This window comes from Marmota monax, unplaced genomic scaffold, assembly GCF_021218885.2.
Source record: "Marmota monax isolate L192 unplaced genomic scaffold, Marmota_monax_Labrador192_F-V1.1 WCK01_AAM20220418_F8-fsc00034, whole genome shotgun sequence".
Lineage (NCBI taxonomy): Eukaryota > Metazoa > Chordata > Mammalia > Rodentia > Sciuridae > Marmota > Marmota monax.
The window spans coordinates 7,055,957-7,064,629 of record NW_026693934.1 but is presented as its reverse complement, the minus strand read 5'-3'; positions in this window follow the sequence as shown (position 1 = coordinate 7,064,629).

Sequence of the window (8,673 nt, the reverse complement as noted above, 5' to 3'; positions counted from 1 at the left end):
GTGTGATTGGGTAAGGTAAGAGCAGGGTTTTGCTTAGCAAAATCTTAAGTCTTACAGAGAGAATGTGCAAGGCAGACTACTATAGTGACAAATGCACTGGCCCCCAGATCCTTTATATCATCTTGCAGGAAGTTATTTAATCTGTCTGGATCTCATGTTTTTTTTTTATCTGTAAATTGGGGGTAATGTAAGCTACCTCATAGGTTGATTTTAAGGATCAAGTGACAAAAGGTGGATAAGGCTCATAGTAGGTTCTCAATAGGCATTAGCTATTCCCAGGCTTCCAGTTTTATAGGGTGGGGGCTGAGAGAGATCAGGAGGTGAACATCCAGGTCTGGGATGTACCTCAGTAATTTAGCATGTGCTTTGCATGTGCCAGGCCCTGAACATCCACACCTACACATCTGGTACACATCTGAGTTTCTCTTATTTAAGTGCAGCTACATGAGCCCTGAGTGAGGAGGTACCCTGGGCTATGAAACTCTGTCACTTCTCAGGATAGCAAAAATGCTGGCCCAGAGCAGCTGTGACAGTTGGTCTCTCTGGATTTAAACATAGCTTGTGTTCCAGAATTGACGGACTGGTCCATTCAACCTTGGCTGGAATAAGATGTGCTGGAACTTTAAAGGGGCGCCCTCTGTATGTGGTGGGTGCTGTGTTAGTCTCAGTCACTGTGCTTATCAGATTGCCCCCGTGGAAAAAGAGCTGAGCTCAAGTTCAGAGGCAAAATGACTGGGAGGAGGAGAGTTTGGGTTCTTGGAGGGAAAACTGGGTCAGGTGCTGTGGAGAAGCAGTGGCTCTAGGCTCTGCTGTGGATGGGGCAAGGAAGAAGTTGCACCTAGAAAAGTAGAAGGGTGTGTCTGGGGTGATAGGGACTGCATTTGTGGTTTTTCTGAAGATGGGCCCCTGTGGGTGAGAATCTCTCATGGACCATGGACCTGCTCTCCATCCAGCAGCCCCATTGTTTAAGGAATTTATCTTTGGGTAAATAAGACTCTGGGAGAAGAAAAATGAAATTGCCCTAGTAGCCATGTGATGAGTGTGTCAGGAAGAGAGTTTAGGATACAGAGTCAGATTGGCTCTGAATTGGAATGCAGATCTGTGACTTCAAGCTGGGAGAGATCAGGAGGTGAACATCCAACTAGTTGTATAACCAATCTGTAACTTGGGTCCTACTCTAAACTGGGATTGGTGACTACCTGTCTCACAGGACTGGTGAGAGGATTAACAGGGATCATGCAGGGAAACATCCAGCCGGTGAATGGCAAGCACCTCAGCATCATCTGGTGTCATGGTAAAGAGCCCTTGTATGGATTTTTGGCTGTGTGACCTTCACCAGGTCACCTATCCTTTCTGAGACTCAGTTGCTTCACCTTTGCAAAAACAGAACTAGCCACAGCCAATTGCCGGTGGAGACATGGGTGTGAATTTGCACTAACACAGTCATTCATTAGGAGACTTGAGTAGGAGGCACGGTGCCTGCACGGATGTGTTTGGGGAGTTTCACCAGAATAAGTTTGTTTGGAAAGATGCATTTTCCGTTTTGACTGAGAGGAAATGGGGAGGGGATTGTGGTATCACACACCAAAGGCAGGGTCGGCTGATGAAACTTCATGGTTTTATTTCTCAAACAGAAATAGGACATTCTCACCCTCTATGACTCCTACCAGCTGAGGTCCAGATTTCCAGCCTGGGCTGAGTTTGCACCTGTTGCTTATGTCCTTGCTTGACTTTGGGTAAACTGCTGAGGCAGTCACAGCAACTGGGACCTGGAAGGTGGCCCTGCTATCATAGAGACCCACTTTCCAAATTCTGCCAATTCTCTTTAATAGTTTATTGGGTATTTACTGGAACATTTATTATATACTAGGTTCAGGGGATTCATCAGTGAGCAAAAGAGATAAAAAGTTTTGCTCCCAAAGACCTTTCAACCTTGTAGAGGATAAAGGCAATAGACAAATAATAACCCTCATTCATGCATAATTAAGATTTTTGCAACTAAGTTCAGAATGTTAAGAGACCATCCAATAGGGTGAACCCAATTTGGATTTTGGAGTTCAACAGCAAAAATAAATGAAGTGGGAGTGTAGTTCAGATGAGAAAGGAAATGACACTGGGCTGAAGGGAGATAGCCCCCACCGCCACTTTTGTTTTCTTTTTCAAGCACAAACCTTCCTTTCATGAACAGACATTGACCATGGGAAAAGCAGTTGTCCTGCTTCCCTGTATTATTGTCCTCTGAATAAACACAAATAAACACCGTTTGTGCACTCTCCCTCAATTCATTGACATCTCCCCTTCAGTTACTTCTAACTACATAAATCTTAACCTTAGTCTTGATTCTGGCATCTTGGACCTTCCCAGCTCTTCTGCTCTCCAAGTTCTCCCTTTCTTAGATTTTTTTTCCCCCTTAGAGGTGTCTGGATGGCTCTGTTGACCTTGATTCTCTTTGCCCATATGGCCTGTTGTTTTCTTCATCTAGTGTGTGTTGGCATGTGTATAGTATGTCTATGTAAATGTGTATGTAGAGTTTCCAGAGAGCAAACTGATGAGGCCATACAATGTTAGAGCTCAATGAGCCCTTATAGATCTTATCCTCCAACCTGCTCATTGTGAAGGAGTAAAACCCAGCGACCCTACCAGTTACTGCCTGAGATCTAGGCCTCTAGATCATGTTCTGCTATTTTATGTTTGTATCTTCCTTTTGCATTTATCAGGATGCTTTTTCTAGAGTTAGAATGGAATGCTTGTTTTTCTTTCCTGTTCCTCCACTTGACCATACAGATGCTGTTCCTTCCAGTACTCACTTCAAGCAGTGGATGTAGCATGTTGTAGTATTTAGCCCTATACTGTGCCTCGATTACCTTACCTGTCAAATAGGTACAGTATTTCAAATGGACAAACTTTTAATAAGTACTCATTGTATGTCAAAAACGTTGCAAAGCTCTGGGAAGCTCAGCTGTAAAGATAGATCTGGTCCCTGCCTTAGGGGAACACATGGTAGAACTTTGCAAAGGAGTAATCACAGGAAAAGTATTTATGATAATGGGATATCCAAAATATGGGAATGCAGAAAGACCAACTGCTTTTGCCTGGGGAAATGGGCAAAGCTCATTAATATCTTCTCTGCTTACCTCACCTTTGTATTATGAGATTCCAATGAGATAATGCCGTGGAAGTGTTTAAGAGAAATGTAAATGACTGTAGGAGTCAAGCTATCCAAACAGATGTTATTGTGGTACGGGTGATGTTGAAGAGAATTCAAAGATAATAGCCAGGACAAGGACAGAACAGTCATGTATTTTGATGGATCAGTTAACTTTACATTAAGAAAATTCAGGTCCATGGCTAAAGACCATCTCAGTTATAGTCACCTAGCTTGTACATTGAGCTGTGTGCTACAGGATTAACCAAACCTGTTCATCCCATTAACACAACAGAAAGCTCTCTGTGACCTAGAGTGTTAGTCCTCATTATCCTCCCACTGGAAGATGAGCGGGAAGATGAAGGATAGAAGAGCAGATGGGAGGTTGGTGAGGTTTGGACCTTTGGAATGAGAAACCCATAGTTGCCACTGTCTTGTCAGTTCTGACCCCCGATGGACTGGTGAGACATTTGCTTCTCTCCTCTTGTCCTCCTCTGCTTCCTGTGATCGTGGAGACTTGAATAGCACATTGTTTTGAAATAAGCAGTTTGCAAACACAAGCAGCTGTCACAGTGAGAGCACCATGTTCAGAGAATTATTTCTTGATTAGGATTCACAATAGCATGGGTCAGAGGACACTGCCCAAAGCAAAATAATTATGTATGGTGAAAGTCTGACATCATCCTAGGAGGAGTAGGAGGCATTAAAAACAAAACAAAACAAAAACAAAAAACAAACAAACAAAAAAAAAAACAGAAAACCCATTTGAGTACTACATTTGATGTTTGGTTCTGCTCCAACTCCTAAGTGATGACCAACCTAGTGCTGAGAGTTAAGAGGGAAAAGTGACCACAGGGCCCCCTCTGCTGGTGAGGCAGACCCACTACAGCTCATGATTGGAGCCCCTGCCCCTAGAAGAAACTTGTAAATCTCAGAAACATCTTTAAGAACTGTTTATAGTATCTCAGATGTGGACAGACATCTTCTGTCTGTGGAGATGATGTTCTGAGGGTCTGGCTGGGCTGTGTAGCAAGTGCCCTGTAGTCTTCCTTGAATAGCTAATTATCAGAGTGAAAGTGACACAAGGACAGCCCCACTGCAAATCACTGTGACAAGCATCTAACAAAATCAGAACCAGAACCTGTGATATACAACTGCCTCTCCTTCCTTCTTTGCTTCATCCATTTGACTGACCTGAGCCAGCAAGGGGTAGGTACTTTCTTTGAAATTGAATATAACATACTGTAGTGGAAACAACAGTAATTGTGGTACCTGAAACTATTGGTGGGACCTCGAGGTTCTTTGTGGCTCTGTGAGCTTCAGGAAGTGCACATAGAATGAGCAGGGTTTGAAGGAGAGAATTCAAATAACCTGTTGTCCCCTCACCCCATGAGGGATATCATCACTATTAATCAATAACACAGATGCTGTATTGGCTGTTGGCACAAGTCCCTGTTGTGACAAAGAGCTGCCATCTCTGGGACCATGAGAAGAGCTGCCCCCAGCTCAATTTTACCTTACTTACAGTAAAAATGAAGAGAGGTCCATACAGTCAATGGTACTTCCATGCTGTCTGGTTTTGTTTGTCTTTGGCTACAGCTGACTTGTGACAGCTGAAGCCAGCTGGAGGTGACTCCACCAGCAGTTCAGCAGGATTGACTGCCCTGAGACATTCTGGGTTATCTGTAGGATCCTTTCAGGCTGATCATTTGCATGTGTCACGATGCGACTGCAAAGCCAGGACAGAGGATGCAGACCTGTGAATACTGCAGCAGAGATTGAGACAAAGCATACCCGGTAGACCACAGTTCGAATCCATGGTGGGAGGCATGGCTTGTATGCCTGTACTTTAACCACTGGATTCTTTTTCACAAAGTGAAAAGTCGTTCTTTGGTCACCCCAAAGAATGTGCTCAGGTCAATAGCACGTTGTCCTCACACAAGTTTTGATGTCACCATCTCCAGATCCTTTGAGTGCCCTGGTTAGCTGGGGAGGAGGACGAGGGTGGGAGGGCAGGTAGAGGGCTGGACATCTTCCTGGATGCTAGAGTCTCCATGTAGCAGAAACATGTCCAGGCAGTTCCTGGGACCTAGAAGGCCTGGAGCCTGGCTCTACCTCACTTGAAATGAAGTATAGATTGTATTTCTCTTCATAGTCCATAAGGATCTGCTACTAGCCCCATTTCACTCAGGGCCAGTGACTCATTGGGGTAGTGAAGTAGGGTTGGATCTCTTGGACTAATGGTGGGTGACCTCTTTGGGAGAACACCCCAGAGGAAATCAATCAAACTAGCATTTTTCACATTTTTTTTATAACTAATCCAATCCAGATACTTAGAATATTTAAGTAATTTTCACAGTACATACTTTTAACTAAAACATGTAAACCCAGTGCCAATATTTATCACATCATTGTAAAACTATTTTTATAGCCAAATAAATTTTCAATTGTTTACAATTTATTGCTCAGACAGCCTCTGCGCAATATATGCTTCAAATCACCATGTCAAAACACATGTTTGTAACTTAAGGGCCTCCTGAAATGTTCAAAGGGAAACACAAAATGTGACCTGTCCAGAATATACTGATCCTTAAGGAGATTTTTTTCCATTGCTGCTTTGGAGGAAGATTCCATCACCACAAAAGTCCTTTCTCTGGGGGGTGGGGGCTTAGGTAGGTTATGTTCAGTAATTAGTAAATAGTGCTGTCATCTGTGGTAGGGATTTGATTACCTCTAGGCATTACATCATGAAGTAAAGTTGTTAGCTCCTGACAGGGGCTTCCTTTGACTCTCTGTAAAGATGTTGCTGTGGGTAGATTATTTTTGTGTGTGTTCGAGTGCTATTGTTCAGCTGGGCACCTGGTCTAATCCCAGAGTAAGTCATTTCACAGCTTTTTTCAAAGTATTGAATACTGAATTTGGGGGGCTGGGGCAGTGGTAGAACACTTGCTTAGCATGTGTGAGGCACTGAGTTAGATCCTCAGTACCACATGAAAATAAGCAATTAAAATAAAGGAATTCTATCCATTTGTAACTACAAATTTTTTTTATTAGTTGCTCAAGACAATACAATGATCTTGACATATCATACATTTGATTCAAATGGGGTATGAATTCTTATTTTTCCACGTGTACAGATTGCAGGATCACATTGGTTATATAGCCACATTTATACATACAGCAATACTAGTGTCTATTGTATTCTGCTGCCCTTCCTATCCCCACTCCCCTCTCCTTCCCTCCCATCACCTCTCTCTACCCAATCTACTGTGACACATTTCTCTCTCTCTCTCTTTTTTTCTCTTCCCCCTCACACCATCATATATGTAATTTTGTATAACAATGAGGGTCTCCTTCATGGATGGCATTAGAGCAGATTATGCTAAGTGAAGCTAGCCAATCCCTAAAAAACAAATGCCGAATGTCTTCTTTGATATAAGGGGGGTGACTCAAAAGAGAATAGGGAGGAAGAGCATGAGAAGAAGATTACCACTAAAACAGGGGCGAGAGGTGGGAGGGAATGGGAGGGAGAAGGGGAATTGCAAGGAACTACAAAAAATTTTAAAAACTACTGAAGATGTATCAGGCTGTGGGGATATAAAAACAAACAATAATTTATCTTCTAAGATATTTTTAAAGATGTTTATCAAAGTAATTGTACACAAGAACTTGTGGTGGCTAGTGATAGTCTCTTGCTCAGCTCCTGTTTTGTTCTGTTTTTGATTTAATTATTCTGGTGTTTATATCCGTATTATGAGCTATAAGTCTATTTCTTGATTTATGAATGTTCCATAATATTTTTGACTTTTAATTTGACGAATGAGGACTAAACTCTGTTATACTATGCCCCCACCCTCATCTCATAACTAGTAATAGTGCTGTCATTGACCCTCACCTTGATTCTTCTTTCATTCCTTTAGTATTTGATGATAACGATTGTAGCAGGATATCAAATACACTCACTTAACCCCTTAATACTGGAAAGCTACAAAGTTGAAGTCAATGGGCAACAGATACTCCCACATTTTTATGAGAGGTGCAACACTGTACACACACAGATGACTAACAGAGCATCCCCATGGAATCTAGTCCCCAAACACCTCCAGGTGATACATGAGAGCAGGGCAGAGTGTGAGGGGTTGGAGAATCAGACAGTTGTTGGGTTTGCTTTATTTCCAAACTCAAACCAACTGAGAAGAATCTTTTAAGATTGCCAGTCAGAAGAAGTGGTGGTTTCTATCAGAAAGAGAGATCGGCAAATGTTTTCTACTTTATGTATCAAATCTTTCAGGTGTCCTCTTAGCGAATGTTTCTTGTGACCCTTTGAAATACTGGATTCTAGACCCACGACTTCCACTTCACCCTTCTTGCAAGCTGGAACCCAGTGTAACTTCTTGTCTGAGAGTGTACATACTGACCTAATTTCTTGCCAGTATTTGGAACCACAGCTTCCCCTGCTGTGCATCACAGCCACCGAAAATCTTTTGTTCATAAGCCAATCTTTTGGGAATGGGGGCACAGGCTTCATCTCAACTTCAAGAACTTAATTTCTTGGGGCTGGGGATGTGGCTCAAGCGGTAGCGCGCTCGCCTGTCATGCGTGCGGCCCGGGTTCGATCCTCAGCACCACATACAAAACAAAGATGTTGTGTCCGCCGAAAACTAAAAAATAAATATTAAAAATTCTCTCTCTCTCTCCCTCCCTCCCTCCCTCTCTCACTCTATCTTAAAAAAAAAAAAAAGAACTCAAACTTCTCTGATCAGAATGGTTCCCCCACCTCTCTTTATCCCTTACCCTTACTAAACCATGCTTTCTCTAGTTCAAGTTTAGCCAAGTCATTTTATCTCTGATCTGGCTTGATTGGTCATTGTTAGTGGGTACCATGATGTCCTGAGGTTAGATTTCCATTGGGAACACTTTGATTGATTCTCCAACACATATTCCAGCCCAGATGCATGAATCTATGGATGTAGAGATCATCTCCTTCCCGGGCCAGCGACTGATTTGGGGAAAGGCGAGCAACCTGATGGATCACTAGGATATGAGGAGTATCCCACTGGGGGTTTCTGTAGGGAAAGATGATTCTGTATTCTCTGGACCTGGTCATCCTGGATATTTTATCTGCTGCAGCCATCTTGCAGCCAGGACAAAGATGAGGCCAACCTTGAGGATGAAAACAGAGACAGATGGAGAGAAATCAGGCTCTCAGTGATTTCACTGAGCCATGGAATCAACTAACCTCTTAAATTGACTCCGCTTCTGGCCTTCCAGATTTCCTGTTTTGTGAAATAATGCTTTTCCACATTAAGCCAGTTCAAGCCAAGGTTTCTGTTACCTCCTTCTGAAGTCAAACTAACCGAATGATTTCTGAAGTCATTTCTGGAATCAGTGTGAAAGGATGTCGTGATCCATTATCTGTGCCTGTCAGAGTGGGGGTGACATTTGGCAGCCTGTACTGGTTAGCCCCACTTGAGCATTGGGTGTGGGGATTCTCTATTTTTCTTTTTTTTGCTTTCATTTCTACACAG